The sequence below is a fragment of the Dipodomys ordii genome, unplaced genomic scaffold (genome assembly GCF_000151885.1).
Source record: "Dipodomys ordii isolate 6190 unplaced genomic scaffold, Dord_2.0 Scaffold3, whole genome shotgun sequence".
In the NCBI taxonomy this organism is placed as follows: Eukaryota; Metazoa; Chordata; class Mammalia; order Rodentia; family Heteromyidae; genus Dipodomys; species Dipodomys ordii.
In genome coordinates, this window is record NW_012267219.1 from 29,431,088 (window position 1) to 29,452,289 (window position 21,202).

Below are 21,202 nucleotides of genomic sequence, written 5' to 3' on the forward strand. Positions count from 1 at the left end.
CGCACAGCCGCGGCCCGGGCGCGCGGCGCGGGGCGGAAAAGCCTGTTTACACAGACTGCACACCGCCTGGGGAATAATGCAGTAAAGGAAGTGAGCCGGCTCGGCCTGACTGCTCCAACTTCCTGCTCTCACACACACCCGAGGAGGGGAAAGAAAAAAAGAGAGCGGAGAGAAAGAGGGAAAAAAAGAAGGGGAAATCAGGATCTCATTACAAGAGCAACAGACCGCCGGCAGACGCCTGTCAGCATGGAAAGTCGGGGGCTTTCGCCCGGGTCCTCCTAGAAACTCCTCCCGGAGAAGGATCGGGAAAGCCGCCCACCCCTCCCACCACCCCCACGTCTGGGTAAGGAGAACCGGGCTTCCCCGCCTGTTGCTCCCGACACTCCCAAAGTTTCTTCGCTGGAGACGATTTCCATCTTTCTTTGCTTTGGCTGGGGCGGGGGGCGGCGCGGGGTGGGCTGCGGGCCCCCGGGGGTGTGTGTGCGGGGGTGGGGGGTTAGGGGTGCGTCGGTGCGGGCGGAGGGGGGGGCGGCTGCGGGAGGGGTGCCGCCGGGATGCTGCTGCTGCTGCTGCTGCGCCCGCACCGCCGCCACCGTCCCCACCGGAGTTGGCGTGCCCACGCGCTGGGAGACCCTCTCCTGGGGGGGACCCTGCCCCCGGAGGGGTCGATGCCCTGGGGGTTAGGGAGGGGCTGCCCCTGGAAGCTCCCTGCGCTGCGGGGAACCGTGCCCGGGGGGGGGGGAGGAGTGTTCCAGTTCTGGGAGGGGGGGGCGGGCTCCGTGTCCTGGGTCTGCACCGCCAGTGCTGGGAAGGGGCATCGGGTGCGACCTGTAGGGCGCTGTTGGAGACGGCGGGACTCGGGTGCCCGGGACGGAGGAGCCGTGACCACCGGAGCCGGCTGTGTGCCTGGAGGCTGGACGCCCTCAGCTGGGGTTGCGGGGCTGGACGGGGGCTGGGGGGTGCCTCCGGGGGTACTCGGATCCAGGGGGGCGGGATGTGGGAGAGGGGAGACCAGGTATCGGAGTGGGGGGGGAGCGCTGCGTCCACTGCCCCTGCTGGGCAGGTGACCCCCGCCCGGGTCACCGCACGCCTCACCAATCGGACCTTTAAAAGCCGGTAGTCGACGGGGTACGATTTGGCACGGGGGGGGGGTCCCAGATACAGGGGGCCGATCGCGACTCCACCGCCTCCTTAGCTTCGTACTGAACGCTGGCCTGCTGTGCTACTGTAACTTGGGGCGGGGGAGTTAAGGAAAATAAAAGAGATGGGTTCTGTCAACGTTTTCGGAACGGAATCACCCCGGGGACGAGCTGCCGTCGGCGGCGGGTGGGGGTAGGAGCAAGAAATGCTATTTTAGAAACTGCAAAAGGGGCTTTTTAGAAAGAACGGGGCGGGGGGAGGAAAAAACGAGTGTCGGGAGAGTTTCTGGCTTGTCTGGAAACGGCAAGACTAATTGCCATGCGCTTCCGCTTTGAAACGGGCAGCAGACAGCATCTTGAAAATGACTCACTGAAGGAGCTCACAAAGAAACTGTGGTTTGCTCCTTCTCAGGTTTATGTATTTGTGCCTTTTACAGTTTCCTTTGTAGTGTTCCAGGGTCCCCCCCCCCCCCCCCCCCCCGCCAGCCCCCTACCGCCTTCCCTGCTTTGAAAGTCCCTGGCCCCAATTTAACTCCCCCTCCCCAGTCTCCTGGGCCAGCCCGAGTGGGGACAGACAAGGGGGGCGGTGGGGAGGCCGAGTTGTTTTTGGAGTTGGCTGGGGAGAGGGTTAAAGGGATTCTGCTGCTGGAGGGGGAAAAAAGTTCCCTGAATTTTCCACTCGTTGCTTGCTGCAGGAAGAGAGAGACCCTTTAGTCATTGCTAAGTAATGTCTGCACACACACACACCAACTAATCTCATTAGGAGTTTCCGCTGCTCTACACGGGAGGGGGTTTGTGCAGCCACGGTCAGCCTGTGGGGAGCCCAGCCCTGTGGAGGGAGAAAGACCAGTTACTGCTGCCTTATTGACTTAGAGGTGCTTTCTATTTATTTAGTTTTATTAAACACTCCCAAAGATCCCTTGCAGGGCAAGAGTGACAGAAACTTTGAAGTCACTTTGGCCATTTTGGATTTCAGATTTATAGGCTTTTCGTGTGTGTATGTTTTGGATGCCCAAGCTGCTGAACCCCCTCCCCCCATCTTTTCCTATCTGTGCTTTGTCTTTGTTGGGGAGGGCAGGGAGGAGTCAGGGAAGGTGGGGGGGGACAGTGGAGAAACTGAGAAGCCCCTGCATGTTCCGGGCATCTATTAATGAGCTTAAATCGATTTCTGAGCCTTATTGCCCAGCAAAATACCCTGTGATCTCTCTCCTCTCTCCCTCTCCGTGGCACACATTTATTTGGAAAAGGTCAGTTATGGGTTTGAATTTATGAGCATTGTAAAATTACAAATTGTGTTAGGAGGACATAGGGGTCAGACAGTTAAGGAGACTGTCCATAAGTGTTCTTAGAGTTTCCAGTAATGATCCTGCTGCAAACCCCCTGAGTTAGAAAAGTGATGGCCTTTCTATGCCAAATATAGCAAAGGCCTTCTTGCTTTTTTTTTTCTCCTCCTTTTTTTTTTGCCTTTAAATATTGCCTAAAAATGTGTAGAGTTACTAAAAAGGGCAAAGAATTTTAAGGAACCTTCTTGGAACGATGAGGTCCCTTCCTTGACAAGGACATGTCGCCTCTCTTGAGGGTTTCTGAGGTGTTGGCATTTCTTCCACGATGGTAAAACGTGTCCTAAAAACAGTGCATCCAGTCCGACCAGGGTATGAGTCAGTGGGCAAGAGCACAGGGTGCCCCTCACACCCTCTTTGGAACAGAGTAGGTGCTCAGGAAATTGTGACATTGAAACTGTGAGTAAGACAACAAACCTTAGAATGACAGACGGGCTTTGAAGAGCTCCCATCCTTCTGCATGAGACTTTCAAAGGTTAAGGTTGGAGCTCGTAAAATGGTCTACTCTCAAGTCCATTTCCTTGGACGCAGGGGAGATAATTAGAGTCCCTCCTTCCAACAAGTTGTTTGGGATATGTAAGGTTCATTTTTAGCTGTGTTTATCTACTAGCAATAATTTTGTCTTCCAGATTTTTTTAAAAAAATTGTTATAACTGTGCTACTAGCCCCAAACTAACAAATAATGAGGATAAAAACTCTCCCATACATTTGTGCAATGAGTAGGGCACTCTGATTGCACTTTATATGTACATATATATTCATTTATATTTATATTTATGGATATCTGTGTATATACCCCTCACACGTACACTGCCATGGGGCTGCTTTCCTTTTGTGAGCTAAATTACCCACCTGTGGACTCCCTCCCCCCCCACCAGTGTTTTTATGCCCCGCACACTCAGATCATTTAGATGGACAGTCCTGAACAGGTGCTGGACCACAGCTTTCTAGCCCCAGTTGAATTTTGCAGGTACTTCAACATTTTGAAGACCTCTTCCTTTCCTTATTCAAGAAACAAAATAATTCAGAAACTGCTCGTACTCAGTAGATACTGGAGATTGTGTATTAAAATTTACGTTTGTAATAACTTTGTGGATCTTTTTTTCTCCCCCCCCCCAAAAGTGGTTTCAAAGAACTTCCAGGCAGTATGTATAAATGAAAACATGGCTTCTTAGCGGTCAGATACTGGATTTTGTTATTCTGTGCCATCTAATTATATTTATATATTTGATCAGTTCAGAAGACCAGTATAGGGCTATGAAATGCAACAAAACATGACCTATTAACAAATCCAAAATGCTTAATAAAGAGTTTTACCAAAGGAGGTGATTTCCTGGTGTAGTCTTTCTCCATTAGTCTTACTAATGGCTATAGTTTGCTGTCCTTCAAACCTAGGGAGTTGACCAGGTTCTTTGTTGCATGTTGGGAAATGGCTGTTTATTTTTATTTTGCCCTGGTAACTGGCTTCTGGCCCCTTAGGACCTCCCTGGGACCACTTACCTGAGTAGGAAGAGTGACTTATGTGAAGGACCCCATTCCTGTCACATCCTCCTGCATGTTTGAGGGGAAATTTTTTCCGGTCATAGTTATCCATACTTCCTTTTTTGTCTTCATAGGTTGATTTATAGCATACTTGGAACCACACTAGCCTAAAGGTGTTTTTCTAGAGGTTGTTTTTTCCTGTTGTGAGAAATGTCAGCACAAATTATCCTTAGGAAAATATAGAAAACCACCATGGAAAAATAAAATAAAATAAACAACTATAATCCTACCATTAACATTTTGGTGTATATTTTTCCAGTCTTTTGAAATGCATACGCGTGTCTATACACAGAGAAACATGCGCACGTAAAAGTTTTATTTGCAGTCACACTGTGCTTACTGTTTGGGAACTCATTTTCACATAACACACCGTGGAGCACGTTAGAATAATGTGTCCTGAGACCAAATAACCACCCAGAGCGCTTGTATTCATTGATCTCATAAATGGAGTGACTCAGTGATGGATTGACATAATTTCTACATGGGCATGTTAGGTGTTTTTGTCTTTTGTGGTCCCAAGTCATGCTCAGAGAATGCTGGCCTCTCTCGAAAGACTGAATTCCTGTGTGCTGTGAAGTTGGGATTTTGATGAGTTTCTCTATGATTTAAGAATGAGTCATGCTTCTTAGTAGAGTATCAAGATGTAGTAACAGGAAGTGCAAGGCACTTCAAGTTGAATGGTAAATGCTGAAAACTGAGAAACAGGGTTAAACCAGAAAATACACGTTGGGTTTACCTGACTCTGAAGGCTACGGTGCATTTGTATATACTACAGACAATTCTGCCTGCTGTTCTTTTATCCCTAGAGTTTCCAAACTTTGACCTTGGTGTTTTAAACTGAACTTTAGTTCAATTACAATTGCCCATGGCCAGTTGGAATTGAGGTCATTTAATGGTTTGGTTGACACCAGGGTAGTGATGAGACTATGAAGAGTCTGGATTTACCTGCACACTGAAAGTACAGCCTAGTGACCAGAGTGTCTGTTAGTTTGTTTACACTAAGCACTAAAGGCCTGCAAAATAGTCAGTCAGTCTTCGAAGTAACTCTTCTTTGCAGAAATTTAACTGTCTTCTGATTCTTACCCACAACTGAAATAAAAATACCTGGCCTCCAGTGTTGGCAATTACATTCACATCAGCAGTTTTCAGTTGCACTTTGAAAGTGGTCATTTCAGCAAATTGTGATTTAGTTTGCATTGTCACTTGGGATGAACTCTTTGCCTACTTTCTTGCTAGGTGTTCCTTTACATTTCCTGGAAAGTCTTAACTAAAGTTATTCTAAAAATTAAATGTAGTTCATTGATAATTTGGCTGTGAGATAATTTTGCTTATATGCTTTTAAAGAAATGAAGTTGATGGTTCTGCTAGTTTGAATTGGACTAAAGTAAATTTTCCCACAAAGAGGACCAAAGATCCTAAGTGGATCAAAGGTTCATAGTATCATAAGCATTTTTAAATGCTGCAGTATGTCAGACCAGCTCCTAATTATCTAGCCCCTAATATCCGGGTATTATATGGAAACAATGGGATAGGCATAATATACTCATATCTAGATATTAAAAGACTGCTGAGTTGAGGGCTCCAAATGTTTGACACATTTTTCACTCATTTTAAACGACGTGGAGCATAATTTAGACACACTTAAGTACATAAGTCTTTTGTCTAAATCTGCGTATCTCTCTTCCCCCATAAGGAATATTTCCATCACTTTGAAATACTTTTTCTTCCTTTGTTGCCAGTCCTGGGACTTAAATTCAGGGCCTGGGCACTGTCCCTGAGCATCTTTTGCTCAAAGCTAGCTACCACTTGAGCCTCAGCACCACTACTATTTTTTTTTCTATTTATGTAGGACTTCATACATGGTAGGCAAGCACTTTACCACTAAGCCACATTCCCAGCCCTATTGTTTTTTTTTTTTTTTCTATTGTGGCAGTTTCGTGATTCCACCAAGTAGGTTTTTCTCCCCCCAACCCCAGGGCTGGGGATTGAACTTAGAGCCTTTGAATTCTGGTCCTTAGATCCAAAATTGTAGTCCTTTTTCTTTATTTTTCAGATCGGGTTTAGGGTAGGTATCAGAGCCTACCTCTACCTTCTGAGTAGATAGGATCAAAAATATTTCAAGGTTGTAATTCCAAATCCATTCCCAAACCCCAGAACACCTTGATAAAATATTGCAGGATTTTTCCAGGTGCTTGGTATCACATGTTCGTGTAGTTACTCAGAAAGACTGAGATTATAGGATTGGAATTCCAGTTCAGACATAAAGGTCCATGAGACTTCAACTGCAAAGTCACCAACAGAAAGCTAGACAGGAGGCATGGCTCATGGAGTAGAGCACCATCAGAGCATACAAGGCAAGTGAGTGCAAGAACCTGAGTTCAAACTCTAGTACTGGAAAAAAAAACCCACACATACACATATATATACTTACAGATAGCAGTTTTTAAAATTTAATTTGTACAGTTAAAAATAAATTATCAGATTGTATAGATTTCCTCATCATATGATGAAAGGGAACATCTTTTCCACATAATTCATTATCCTATTTTCTTAAAAAATGCTGAAGACCTGGGCACTGCCCTGAGCTTTTCTGCTCAAGGTTAGTGCTATACCACTTGAACCACAGCTTCATTTCTGGCTTTTTGGGTGGTTACTTGGAGATAAAGAGTCTCACAGTCTTTCTTGCTGGGGCTAGCTTTGAACCACCATCCTCAGATCTAAGCCTCCTGAGTAGCTAGGATTACAGGCATGAGCCACCAGTGCCCAGTTTAATACCCAAATTTTATTTAACCCCCAAATAACATGTATACTGTAGGGAGAAAATAATGTTGTATTCCCTTAAAACTAACTGAGTTGAATGGATAGTATTACTTCATCTTTCTGGGCCTCAGTTTCCTTGGCTGGATGGTCACGTGGCAGAAGTAAAGACGCTGGCATGATACTGGTCAGGTCAGAAATGCTATTTGTACAACTACCTTTCTGGAGTAACGAACTGGACTTCTACAAGCTGTGAAAGTGTCATGTGACGTTCTGCTGTTTTCTCAGACTTAGAAATATTTGCAGCGATTTTAACAGAAACTCTACTGGTTTACAGAGGGAAAAGAAGATTCTCCTGACAGTTTGTACTTAGGTCTCAGTTGGCCCTTTGCTGACTAAGGAAGCCCCCAGTGGCTAGGCATTGCTACCTGCTGCACTTGCTTTGGCCTTCTTTGAGGCTGGAGCCGGGTAGCACTTATTTCTAATGACCTTGGGTCTTTTCATTCTTGGAGACACCAGTGACTGCCTGTGGGTACGGCACTGAGCAGGCGTGGGTAAGTCCACCACCAGGCTAAATCTCTCTTCCTTCCCTCAGGTCATCTTTTCAGAAGTACTCTCCACCACCACCCCTGTGTCTCGAGGGCGCCGCTGTTCCCTCTCATCCCCCGGCAGCCCCTTCTCCGTCAGGAATAGAGCAGTTTTTGGCAGACACGCATTTGATCATCCTGAAAATCTGCTGGTAGCTCCAGCTTAGGCTAAAGACTGACATCCTTAATTGGTCCTACAAGCTGTGATTGGGACCACGGCACTGGCCTGTCCTCAGGTCCTCTCATGCTTCCTGCATCCTTTGCCACTGGGCCTTTGCAGAGATGGTTCTCTGTCCCAGGACTGCCTTTCCCAGGGGATTTCTTCAGCTACCCTGTGCCTGGTTGTTCCCAACGACCTGTCACTTTCCAGAGAAGCATTGGCTGCCCCCAGATGACGTCCCCTTCCGTCATCTAGAGCCCTTGCTTTCTCTAGTTTTATTTCCAGCTTTCCTTGTTACCCAGACTCTCCTTCTGCAGATTCTTAGCCCCAGAACCCAGGAGATAGACAGTCTCTATTCATTACTACTCTTTATCCCAAACTTAGGATCCAAGTCCATGTGGTAGCCTGGAATCATTGTTTAAACCTGTGGGAGATGTGTGTGTCATGGCGGCCTTCACATCTGTGGTGCCCATCCGCCCTGTGGGCTGGCATCTGGTTTTCTCATCTTCATGTCCATCCCAGTGCTCTGCATAATGCCTGGCACTCAGTGAATTAAAAACAAACCAATGAGGGGAACTTTGTCAAAGCCTGCCTTCCTTGACTCCTAGACTTGCCAAAGCACTTTGTTGCTCTGCTTCCTAAGTCTAATGCTTTCCTCAGCAGTAAACATCTTGGATTAATACCAGGCACCTCTCTTGGTTAAACCATAAAGACAGCCATTTCCCATGGCTTTTGGGTACAGACTTCTCAGAAAAAGTAAATGTAGGGAAACCAGGTTAGTTTGTTAATCTCTGAAAGGACAAATTCTAGTCCTGTTATGGTTCATGTTATCATACTGAGAATGACTAGGTAGTGACCAAGTAATTCATGAGATAGGATAGTTTGGGGAAAAAAATCACAATACGAAGTTTTGGGGTTTTTTTCCTTCTAATGTTAGACTCAATCATGTCAGAGCAACCATCCTTAGGCCTGGAACCTGAAGGCTTCAGTTAGTCAAGTTTTCATAGTTGAACACCTTTGCATGTGAGGTACAATGGCTCACACCTGTAATGCTAACTATTCAAGAGGCTGAGATCTAAGGATTGTGATTCCAATCAGCCAGGGCAGGAAAGTCTGACATTCCTTTTGCCAGTTAACCATCAAAAAGCGGGAAATGGAGCTGTGGCTCAAGTAATAGAGCACTAGCCTAAAGTGAAAAAGCTAAGGAACAGCACGCAGGCCTGGAGTTCAAGCCAGAATTGCTGCATGCATGCATGTGTGTGCGTGCTCATGTGCACGTGTGCACACACACAGACTTCATTTATACGAAAAACCTTTGTAACTTTTGTTCATAATTCTTTGAAGTGAATGTTGTTCTCATTGACCTTTAAGATAGCAAGGACTTCATGTGTGGTGAAAAGATAAAAAGCCAATACCAAATTGCTTTTGGTGAGGAACGACCAGTTATGTTAATTAGTTCCACCTAGGTTTTGGCCAAGCAGCAATTTTTGGTCATCCAGCCTTAATCAGAACATATGATTAATCAGATTTTTTTTCTCTGTGCAAAGTTATTAAAATAAAGGGACAGAAACAGTAGTACCCACTAAATAAGACCTGGGCTTCATTCTGAAGCATGTCTTTGGGACACTGAAGGATTTCTTTGTGCATAACTGTAGCATACCATCTTCAGAATAAAGGCTTGGAGGCCCGCCCAGGAAGAGGGACTGCTCTGTTAGGCAGTACTCTTGAGCAAGAAGAGAGAATTAATATTAGAATAATTTTCTAACACTAGAAATTAAGAAGGCTGCTTCTTTGATTGATGTTCCTTGAATAGCCACTTGGAGTTTGCAAGCTTTGCCTTTGAGGTTGAAATAGGAGCCCTAGTGATTCGATTTTAAGAAATGACAAACTGGTTTGCAGCAAGAGTGCATGCACGTGTTTCTGTGTGGACCTGTGTTTACTCATGTGGGTAAAAGCTTTAGGAAGGATGCATGAGTCTAAGAGAGTGGGCCTCAGTCTCTGCTGCTCCTCTATCTGGAGCAACCCTTCCCATGGAGAATTTGAGATCCTGAGACAGGATCTCACTATGTAGCCAGACTCTATGTAGCCCAAGCTGGCCTTGAACTCACAATTGGGATTATAGGCATGTATCACCGTGCCCAGCTTAAGCCCTAGTTCTTTACAGGTAAATAAATAAGAGTTTTTACTGATCCGCTGGGAACGTGGCTCAGTGGTAGAGCACTTGCCTTACATTTATGAGACCTTGGGCTTGATTCCTCAGCACCACATAAGCAGAAAAAGCTGGAAGTGATGCTGTGGCTCAAGTGGTCGAGTGCTAGCCTTGAGCTGAAGAGCTGAGGGACAGCGCCCAGGCCCAGAGTTCAAGCCCCATGACCGGCAAAAAAAAAGAGTTTTTACTGAGTTTCTCCATCAAGAGGAAGATCATTGTTTCATTGTGAGAAATATTATCTCCTTTTCAGGAAAGGAGAAAGCTAAGATTCCTGATAATTTCAGCAAGTCTCTTTATAATACGGGAACAAAACCCATTTTTATTAATGGTTGGAAGGGTATCTGAGATGTACTGCCTCAGTTTTCCTGGATAATCTTGAACTTGAAAAATCCTCTAAAATCCAGAATGTGTGGGTGTTGGTAAGGAATTGATTTTGGCCAATGTCCTTGACTGTTACCCAAGCCAAACTCCAGGTCCTGATCATTTAGACCAGGGGGTCATTGGATGTCATTTTAGTCTTTTCTCCCCTTTTCATTTTTTTAAAGCATTTTAGAAAAGTGCCTTAAAATGCACTAAGGCAGCGGTATGTTACTCGTCTGTTCTAACCATCCAATCCAGTGCAGGAACTACTATCGATGGACCTACTTCACACTTGACAGTTGAGGTCAAGACAGAAGTCTGTCAGCCACCTGCATCTCTGAGCCTTGCTGGATGCCTTCCGTTTTTTGATTCACTAATGATTAATTCTGCATTGTTAATTTGTGGACAAGTAGAGTAATTGAACTACTGGGATTTTCTTTAAAGTGAAGTACTTTAGCTAGAAAAGCAGATGCAGCTCAGAGATGTCTTGAATGGAGGAAAGTATACTCTAGTATACTCTAGAGCCCAGTATACTCTAGTTCTGCAAAGATTGAGAGTACTGCTCTCAGAGGCTCATTGCCTCGCTTTGATTTCAATCAGAGCTACAAGAACAGCATCATCCTTCAGCCATTGCCACTTCCCTTGTTGTAGTAAGGCCTAGTAATATGTGTGTGAGAAAGGCAAAATTACAAGACTTTGTTGTAGAAGTTGATACATAATTCACTTATCTGAAGGGAAGGGGAATGACAGACACCTAAATCTGGATTTGGCTGTTCTTTTTGCTCAGTCAGTAAGTATATTCCTGCAGAATAATTAATTGTCAGAAGAAAGCTGTGTATGACATTTCCAGAAGAGCTCAGCCACAGGAAATGAAGGGCAGGGGTGTTGTTTTGGGGTCTGGATCTGAGTCTCGCCGCCAGTACCACCAGTTGTCCTATCTTGGTGAGATGTTTTCGGTAGCTTTTGTACAGCATTCATCTGACATGAATGAGCGAATCATCAGCCAGCATTTATTCAGTGCATTAGGCCAGGTGCTGGTAGCTCATGCCTGTAATCCTAACTACTCAGGAGACAGAGGTCTGAGGATCATAATTTAAAGCCAGCTTAGGCAGGAAAGTCCATGTAATTCTTTATCTCCAGTTAACCAGCAATAAGCCAAATGTGGAGCTTTGGCTCAAGTGGCGGAGTGCCACCATTGAGTGAAAAAGCTCAAGGACAGTGCCCAGGCCCTGAGTTCAAGTCCCACCACAGACATCCCTCAAACAAAATTTATTTAGGTGATTAATTGAAAGTATAGGTAGGAAGCACCAAACAAGACTGGTTTAGTTCAGAAATTACTATGCATTGTTCAAGTTTTCTTAGAAATAACAGATTCTACTAGGACTGGAAGATTTTTTTTATCATGTTCCACTTGCTGTTTGTCTACAAGTCATGTATGGTTTTATATAGACATTCAGTTGAAAATCTAGAGACCCTTTGCTTGCTTTTGTGCCTTGACTATTATATTTTCACATTGTGTTCAGTGGACTTCCTTAGAAGCTAGTTCCATTTAGAAGAAACTCTGCATTTTACACTGTATCTGTTATGTGTAGCTGAATGTGGTCTCCATGGATGAAAATGTGAGCAAAGCACGCATTTGGAGGACAAAGCCAAAGTGGGGGCAGTTACCACCCCGAGGATCCCCCCCCAGCTGCCCACATGTGAACAGGTGATGATATATTGAGGACTCCACGTTGACTGGCTTCTTTTTATAGATCTCTTTCAAAGCGAATTCATTATCACACCAGATTTATGTAGAAATGCACATGCCTAGAATTTGCATTTCCTAAACCATGAAAAAAACAACTTTGCTCCGAGAGCACCCCCTGCCACCCCCAGAAAAAGCTTTGAAGCTGAAGAGACCCCAGAGGCAGAGTTGGGAGAGTCTAGTTCCTGGCTTGGGTATTTCATTCTGTGAGGGGTTCTGTGTCTCGCAGAAATCTAAACACAATGTCACAAATGGCTCTCCCCTTCTCCCCCCCCCCGCTCCCCCCCCCGCCCCCCTGCCCACTGCCTGCGGTACAGATCCATGTTTATGAGAATACCAAATATAGCAGGACCCAGCGAAATGTTGACAATGCCAGGAACTGGGGACACATTTCGACCAGTGTTCAATTTCAGAAAAAGAAGGAAAAAAGAAAAGGAGTTCTAATAGTATTTGCCCTTTGTCAGTGTCCAGTAGTTCAGCTATGTTCTATAATGAAAACATTCTCATCCAAGCAAAGATGAGCTAGCTAGGATCTTTTTCTGGATGTGTGCACCTTTTTTTTCCAAATCATTTTAGGAGGCTTATTTCAGGAAGTGGAGGGGAAGGGTAACTTTCCAGGAGAGCTGATGTTGAGGATAGATTTGGTTTTGTGTTTTAGTGACGTGGCCATCTCAGAGTGGTTGAAGAAGTAATACTTTATTAAGTTCTATGGAGAAAGACAAAGTCTTCAGGATCCCAGAGCTCCCAGGGCTCTTGAAGAAGAAGGCCAAGGCTTCCTGTTGCTCTAACTCCTTCTCAGGAAACTTGTAGCCCTGTGGGTCATGGGTGCAAGGCATTGGTCAAGAGACATATTTTGGTGATGTTAGTAAGGAGAGACAAACAGAAACAACTGGGTTAGGAGAGTCCCCAAGTAGCCTTGGCAGGGCACGGGGGCCGCAGTAAACCTCCTACTGGAGGGTATTTGGGGAGATGAGGTTCCCCAGGAAGACGAAAGGCTCAGCAACTGTCCTCGGTTGCTATACAGATGGTAGAGGTGGCCTGGACCAGGTGCAGCCAGGCCAGGGGAAGGGGAAGACACACAGATGGTCGGTGGGGTACCTTCTCTGCCAGGAAATGCTGTCTGTGCAGCAGGACTGGGAAGCCAAGCACAGCTGTGCACACTTCCCGGTCCCCAGGGCCCCTTGGGGATCCTACTGAGAGGAAAGGCTGGTGTCACAGCTCCTACCCAACCCCACCTGGCCCGTCTTCCTCCCCAGGCCTGCACCATCCTTCCTGATCTCCCCCCAGTATGACTGTGTGTGTGTGTGTGTGTGTGTGTGTGTGTGTGTACATGTGCAAGTGAGGGACAGGGCAAATGTGCCTGTGCAAGTTGACTTGTGAGCAGAACAGAAAACAGGCTGCAGCTGATGGAGAGAGGGAAGCATCCGGATTTCTCATTTCGCTAGGTAACACATTTCTTTCATTAAACATTTTGTCTGGCCTTTTTTTTTTTCTGATATTTCCACTGGGTGGTGCTGCAGGAATTCCTACCTTTTGCCTTGGATCTACCCTTCCCAGAAAGACGCCTCTAAAGCATAATAGGAGGAAGTCCTGATTTAGAAAGATTTTACAGTTTCAACACAATAGAGGGGTTTGGAGGATGCTCTGGCAGGAAATGTCTCAGTTTCTGGATGTGGAAAAACCACCGTCATTTGGTACTGTGCAAATGTGTTTGCTCTGCACTGGGTATACATGGTGACTTTGACCGGCTTCTTCTTTAACACAATGAAGCTGTCAGGTTTCTCTGCAAAATGATGCTTTTCTTCTCATGCAAGGGCTATGTAAAATTGCCTTTGTTCTGATTTTTTTACCCTTTCTAATGATAAGACAGTCAATCAACAGATGTAAGAAAAATATCTCCATTCAGGCTTCCTGTGAACCAGAAGACAGTATTCGATCTAATTTTAAAGATCATTCTCACAAAGTATTGATCGAAGGAATTATTATTATTTATGGTGCTTGGGATGAAACTTAGGGTCTGGAGCCTGCTAGGCAAGCACTCTACCACCCAGCTACATCCTCAGCCCAGATTACATTTTTTCTTTTTACCTTCAAAGCACTTACAAAAATAAAATCTTTCAGTTTTGCCAACACTTCTGAAAGGAGATTGTTGAGTCTGCCATGCTAGCTGCCAGAGAGAGGAGACTGCAAAGGAGAAGTTGACAACCCCATCTCAGATCCCACAAATTCAAAGGCTTGGCTGCCATGAGAATTTGCATATCCTGACTTGAGGCTTTTCCCTGAAAGCACAGGATTGTGTTTTATTCATGATAATAGAACAAAAATCGAGGTAAAATGTTTTCCACTCAAACAAAGGCTTCTGAAATACATGAATAGAGGGAGAGAGTGTCATGGGGAGAAAGTGCCTACTGGGGCATTGGGGAACTTTTAAAATGGAAGCTTGGTGGCTCACTCCTGTAGTCCTAGCTGCTCAGGAGGCAGAGTTCAGTGTTGAGGGTTTCCTCTCAGAGCAGGGAGGTGTGCACACAGACACAAAGTCTCTACCAGGTAATGTGGATTTGGCCAGGCACTAGTAGCTCACACCTGTAGTTCTGTAGCTACTAAGGAGGATGAGATCTGAGGATCACAATTCAAAGCCAGCTCAGGCAGGAAAGTCCACAAGACTCTTATCTCCAATTAACTAGCAAAAAGTTTGACTGTAGTCAACTTTTTTGAAGCTGTGGCCCAAGTGGTAGAGTGCCAGCTGTAAGTGAAAAAGCACAGCAATAGTACCCAAGCCCTGAGTTCAAGTCCCAGTACATGCACATGCATATGCACATGCATATACACATACACAGAGACCAGATGTTCCTAGATATGAGTGTCTGTTTGTCCTTACCATTCCTGTGGCTGTGAACATTGGATTTCATTTTTAAGTCCTGGTGGGCACAGTGACTGACAGCATGATATTTACACAGTCATATAAAACACTTACCACAATGCTTGTTAAAGAATGTTTGCACCAAAGAGGAGAAAAGCTCTAGGAAAGTGGAACTTTTAGTCTGAGCTCTGTTCTTGAGAATTCCTGGGGATCAGGCTTGCTGGTGGTGGAGGATGTAACCAGCATTCCCTTTGAACCAGGACTCTTGATTTGGAATTTATAAATCACCTATAGAGTTGTACAAATGCAGCTGGGTATAGTGATACACACCTGTAATCCCAGCACTTGGGAGGCTGAGGCAGGAGGATCATGTGTTTGAGGACAGCCTGGTTTACATAGTGAGTTCCAGCCCAGTCTGGATTAGACAGGGAGACCCTGTCTCAAAAACTCCCTGGAGAGTTTTAGATTCTCAAAATGCTCCATTGCTCCCTAGACCAAATAAAAGAAGATCCTGTCCCAGGGCTGTCATGTGTATTAATTTCATGTTTATGATTGGGTACATGAGATGGTTGGTATTTAAGTTTTACTCATAAAAACAATCAATTCATAGTTGAACCTAAGAGCGGTGCCACGGTTAAGGAACATAATTTGAAATAGTATCATAATGAGATGGGTTATCATGAGATAGGATTAGAGTTTATTTTCCTACGCTGCTTTTCAAAGCCTAGCACATTAAAAATTCATCAGGCAACTGTGGACTATTAGTAATTACATTTTTGTACAATAACTCTGGCTGTGTCCTGTCTTATCAAGTCAATCTGAATTCTCACTGGAGACTTAATGGTCGCTTTATCACATTTAATGAATCCTTTTTCTTCTGATCCAAATGGCTATTTTTAGAAGAATATACTTAGTAATTATTTTCCTCTGATGAATTCATAGGGTTAATTGTCTTGAGTTTTCTTCTGCACATGCGTGTTGTTTTAGAGCAGTTTGGCCTTTGTCTTGTTGGGGGTTAAAACAGAGCTAACACACAAGATCAAATGAAACCAGAGCTGCAGTTACAAAGTGGGACAGATGTAGGAGGCCAGACTTCCTGTGGCCCATTTTCCAGTTTCCTGCTTGCAACCTGTAGAAGAAGAGGAAGCTGAGTGTGACCAAGCATGAGAACCTTCTAGAGGGGGACGTGTAGCAAGTCAGAAATACGATTCATGCAAACAACATGGACAATAGAAACAACTGCAAAGAACCTGAGTGTTCAAGCCGGGTGCTGGTGACTCACGCTGGTAATCCTACTACTCAGGAGGCTGAGATCTGAGGATCTCAGTTCAGAGCCAGCCTGAGCAGAAAAGCCTGTGAGATTGTTGTCAACAGACTACCAAGATGCTGGAAGTGGAGCTGTGGCTTTAATGGTAGATCATCACCAGCCTTGAGTGTAAAAGCTCAACAGCAGTGCCCAGGCTCTGAGTTCAAATTCCAATACTGGTGTGGGTATACATGCACACATACCCATCTCTTCCCCCTGCCCCAGTTCAGGTTTGGATCAAAAAAAAAAATGTCTGGAAAGAAACAACTCTTGTATTTAAAAGAAGTGCATTGTCATCAGAGCTTGTACTTGCACTGAAGACCCTGGGGGCGGGGGGCGGGGGTCAGGTAGGATAGGGAGGAGCTGTCTGGGCTTGTAGAAACCTCTGTTTTTTACAGCCCTACTCATTTTCCAGTACACGGACTGCTGTTATAACACAGCTGGGTGTCTGAAAGGATAGTCCTGCAGCACTCACAGCTTCCAGCTGGGTTTCCTGGGCATATCTATGTGGGGGGAAGTGGATGCGGTTAACCCAGTGGCCTCATTGAGAAGGCTGGGTGGCCACTCGCTGCTTTGATCTAGCAGGCCTATGTTTCTTTAACTGCCCAATAAAAATTTCATCTGCTGCTTTCAAATCAGAGATTTAAAAGGAGGTATATGTATCTGGCGAAGAGAGAACATGGCACCCTTTTGCATGGCTACCTGGAGAACCATGTGCAGCCCGGCCCTGCTCAGCTCAGCCAATCAGAAGTCACTGGAGAAGCAGACCAGCTTCCTGAGGGGGACACTTGGTGAACATTCAGGTTCTTTAGTTCATTTCAAGAGAGTCTATCAACTCCGTACAATCACACCTGAGGGGAGAGAAAGTGAGAGCCAAGGAAACTGGGATCTGTGGTGTAGCTTTTTGTCAAGTCCTTAGTACTTTGTGCTCTTTTTTTTGAGGTGCTCATGAAAGAGTGGCTAAATTAGTAGCTCTGTTTGTGAAAGCTTTGTTGATGTTTCTTAAAAGGTAGGTAGGAGGGCATACTTGAAATTTTCACAGTGCGTTACAGTGCATGGGACACTGCGCCCAGCTTTATCCAGGCGCATCTTTGAGGTGCCTGGAATAGATGTGCGCTTCTGGGACCACTAGTTGTGTATTTGCCCTTCAGATGGACCATTGCTTCTCAAGGTCCAGAAAGGACAAACTCGATGCCAGGAACCTTAAGAAGTTTTGGGAAGTTGCCAGATAGAGATCAAAGAGGCGCCCATAGGAGGCAGGCCGCCTGGGGTGAGAACAAGCCCCTTCTGTCTTGTTGTGGGCCTGCTGGAAAATGGGGATCAGATAGGGCTGGGTTGTGCCAGCCTGGGGCGGGGTGGGAAGTAGCATGAATTTACGGATGTTGGAGGAAGTTGAATGGCCCAAAGACCCTCTCCCAGCTGTACTCAATGTAGCACTCCGTTTGGGTTTCCAAGGAAAACTCAAACTTACCCAGATGGCACAGACTTGTTGGAAGGAAACAAAGATAGCTCATACATTGGATAAGTTGTGAGAGTGGTTGTCCATAATTTCTTCTGATATCAGTGTTGTTATCTTAAAATTAATTATTGCAAACACAGCTGGGTGCTGGTGGCTCACGCCTGTAATTCTAGCTACTTAGGAGGTTGAGATCTGAGGATCATGGTTCAAAGCCAGACTGGGCAGGAAAGTATGAGACGTGTAGTTCCAGTTATCCACCAGGAAACTGGAAGTGGGGCTGTGGCTCAAAGTGGTAGAGTGCTAGCTTTGAGCAAAAGAGCTCAGGGACAGCGCCTAGGCCCCAGAGTTTAAGCCCCATGACTGAAAAAAAAATACTGGAGTAGCAGTCCTATTACCCTTTTTCTAAATTTTCAAAAATGATCAGTAGACACCTATCAAATACATGAGGATACAGATGTTCGCCAACTGATGAAAAGAACTGTAGGAGACATGAACTTGGCCTTTTGCAGTTAATTTTTTTTCTCACATGCAGTGTTTTACAATCATTGAAAGACTTTTTGAAAGTACAATTTAATAATCTTTCACCTCAGAAAAATACCAAAGGATTCTGTATGTATAGGGTTGCATATTTGCCAAATTATCCTTGTTTGCCTAATGCCTTCATTCTGTGTTGAGTTACTGCAGACCCCAGACAATACAGAGACCAGTTTCCAGTTCCCTGACTTCCACCCTGGATTTGTTTTATGTGATGAAGGGGCTCTGCCATTTTCTTCGACAATGATAATATAATGGTACTGAAACCCTTTCATGCTGCTCTGGATCAAGGAACTGAATTCAGGAGAAGTTGTGTAGTTCACACTCATCTTCATTCTTCTAACTGTGCAGAACAGGACAGATGCTCACAGAGCCCTATTGTATGTCCCTTACTAAAACTGTTCTTTCTTCTGTTGGGCTTTCAATTCTGACTTCTATCTCCTTTCTTTCTAATAAGCTAACTTCTTAAACTTCCCCAATATTTAAGCTCACGAAAATCCAAGATGATCATTTTGCTCCCCTTAACTGCTACCTGAAAGCTCCTTTAAAAATGAAGCTAGGCACTGGCTTGCCATTCATTGGTTGGGTCACCATTGATTGATCCAGTCTCGATTGATGGGAAGAAGAAGAAATGGTTACTTTCATGTCTTAGAAAGAGCCTAAAGTAAGGCTAGTCTGTGCCTCCAGCTCACAGGAGGATGTCTGGCGCCACCTCGTGGCAGACAGAAAGTAGATTGGCTTCCAACAAGAAGAAAGCCACTTTGGGAAGAAGGAGGCTGGTAGATGGGGGTTATCTGTAGCTGAGATAGTGTCATGTGATCTGGGAGCTCTAAGGTAGTTGAGGGGAGGCGAAGGGTATATTCCATCTGCCCAGATTAAAGAATGTACTAAGGAACTTTTTTAAAGGCAAGAGAGAAAAGACTTAAGAGGAATATAAAGCTATTTCATATTATTTGCATTCTTTAAAAATAAAAAGTTAGAGCCAGGCATTGGTGGCTCACACTTGTAATCCTAACTACTCAGGAAACTGAGATCTGAGGATTGCAGTTCAAAGCCAGCCCAGGCAGGAAAGGCCATGAGACTTCTGTTTCCCTTAACCACCAGAAAACCGGAAGTGGCGCTGTGGTAGAGTGCTCACCTTGAGCTGAAGAGCTGAGGGAAAGCATCCAGGCCCGGACTGGAACATAGGGGCCAAAAACAATCAGAATCCACAACAGGTCTGTGGGCAGTCTATTTCTGTTGGGCCTCCTCTGCCCTTCTCTCCGTGGATCTGTGGCTCTGACCAGCTGGTTTAGCAGCAGAGGTCGACACTGCCCCCAGCATCACGAGCAGCCGTGGCATTGCTGTCGCTTTTGCTTCTTTCTCTCACCCATTTGACTCTTCCTCATCTCCAGAGATACAAAATGTAGGCACAGAACTAGCCCAGGGATGACACCCAGGGACCCGTGTGCTGAGGTCACACAGCATCTTAAACAGTGTTGCTTTGGGACCTGTGTTATCTGCAAGAACTTTAAAAAAAAATGTGTTTTCCATTCTGTTAATTTTCTGGGGTAGAAGAGGGGAGGAGGTGGGGAGGGGAGGATAAGTATATCCAAATCACCTTAGAAGTGACAGATTCCATATCATTGAAAGTTTGCCCTGTTCAGTCCCTGTATTGGGGTCTTAGCCTGATGAACAGAGCCAAGGTGTATCTAAGATCTGGATGGTGCCTTTGAGCCAGGAGGAAACTACAATGTAACATTACGGTCTATGGAGAGGCCTCTCTAGTGCTTAAAAAGTAACAGTATCAGTTAACATTTAATGGCATGCAGTTACTCTGTCACAGGTGTAGTTGTAGTATTATTGGCTAGGACAATTCATTATCCCCGTTTTATATCTGAGAACACTGACACAGAAAGGGTAAGTGACTTCCTCAGTGTCTCACAGCCATATAGGAGTAGGGCTTATATCTGAACCCAGTTATTCAGGCTCCAGCATCTGTTCTTCTCAAAGTAGTTCCTCCTCTCTGTGGCTTCAGGGTGGAGAAAATAATCCAGATGCTTTGTCTAGACTCTGGGGAAGACCCCTCTGGCTGATTTTATGGGAGCTAATTATAGAGATTAGGGGAGCTAATTATAGAGGTTGGATGGGAAAGCTGTTCTCATCTGAAGAGAGGCAAACTCTGTTCTAATAGCGTTTCATTGAGTTCCCTCCTTAGGGTTATTTTGATGTGCATATTCATTTCAGCATTTCTAACCTCTAAGGCCTCGATTATTTGGGTTCTTTTCCTTATAGTTACCTGGATAGTTACTGAGTAAAATAACATCTTTGGCTTATGTTTAATTTTACATCAGTAGGGCAGTCTAAGCAGCAAGTAAGGCAGTCTAAGCTCGATACAGGCAGGTGTGCACGTGTGCAAACACACACACACACACACACACACACACACACACACACGATGTGCTCTGCAGTTGTAATTTAAAACTTTTTCTTTTCCTACATCCCAGAGAGTAGACCATGTAGCAGGCAGAGGGGGGTAGAACAAAGTGCATGACTGTACGTGAAAACAACTAAGGTGTGAAACTTGATTTCATCATAATTAAACAGTGGACAGAAAAATCAAAGAAGCACAGTTTGTGGCCTGGAAGGGACAGAGACAATAGGATGTGGCTCTGGCCTGAGGGGTGCTGGGCAGAGCACTAGCCTCTGGCTCCCCCGTTGTTCCAGAGTGACTTGTACTGAGCGTAGAACAGGTAACCAGCCTTTGTGGGTGGGGTGAGAAGCTCAGAAGAGAAGTGTGTGCTGCTTCTCCCTGACTGATGTGTGAGCGGAGTTTCCAAGAGTGAATCTGTGTGTGACACAGGGTCACAGAAACAGGCGTGTGGTGTGTGGTAAAGAAGGGAGTCAGGGCCTCCACGCATCCCACATGGAGGTGGGCTGCTCTCCCCACCCAGTGGAGCTGAGCTGCTTACCAACAACCCTCTGAGTAATCATTCCCCAGCCAACCAGCATCCCAGCCTAGGGATCCGGTACTTGGGGATGATTCTGATATTCCTACTTCCTAGTTTCTTACCCTCTCTTGGCCTGTTTCTTCTTTTCCAGAAATGTGGGAGCCCTCGAAGTCAGGGGTCCCCATCCCCAATGTTTGCTCCTCCTCTGTTAGTTTCTTGCTTCCTTGCGCTGTGTGTGTGTGTGTGTGTGTGTGTGTGTGTGTGTGTGTGTG

General features: G+C 45.3%; 1 protein-coding gene across 1 annotated transcript in view; it reads left to right on the plus strand.

The window, feature by feature from the left end:
* The window catches only part of Elk3 (ELK3, ETS-domain protein (SRF accessory protein 2)), a 62,309-nt gene continuing 41,107 nt past the window's right edge, over positions 1–21,202 (plus strand). The window contains exon 1 of the mRNA XM_013021858.1: positions 1–343. The gene's annotated coding sequence lies outside the window, so the exon portion shown is untranslated. The remainder of the gene's footprint in view (positions 344–21,202) is intronic.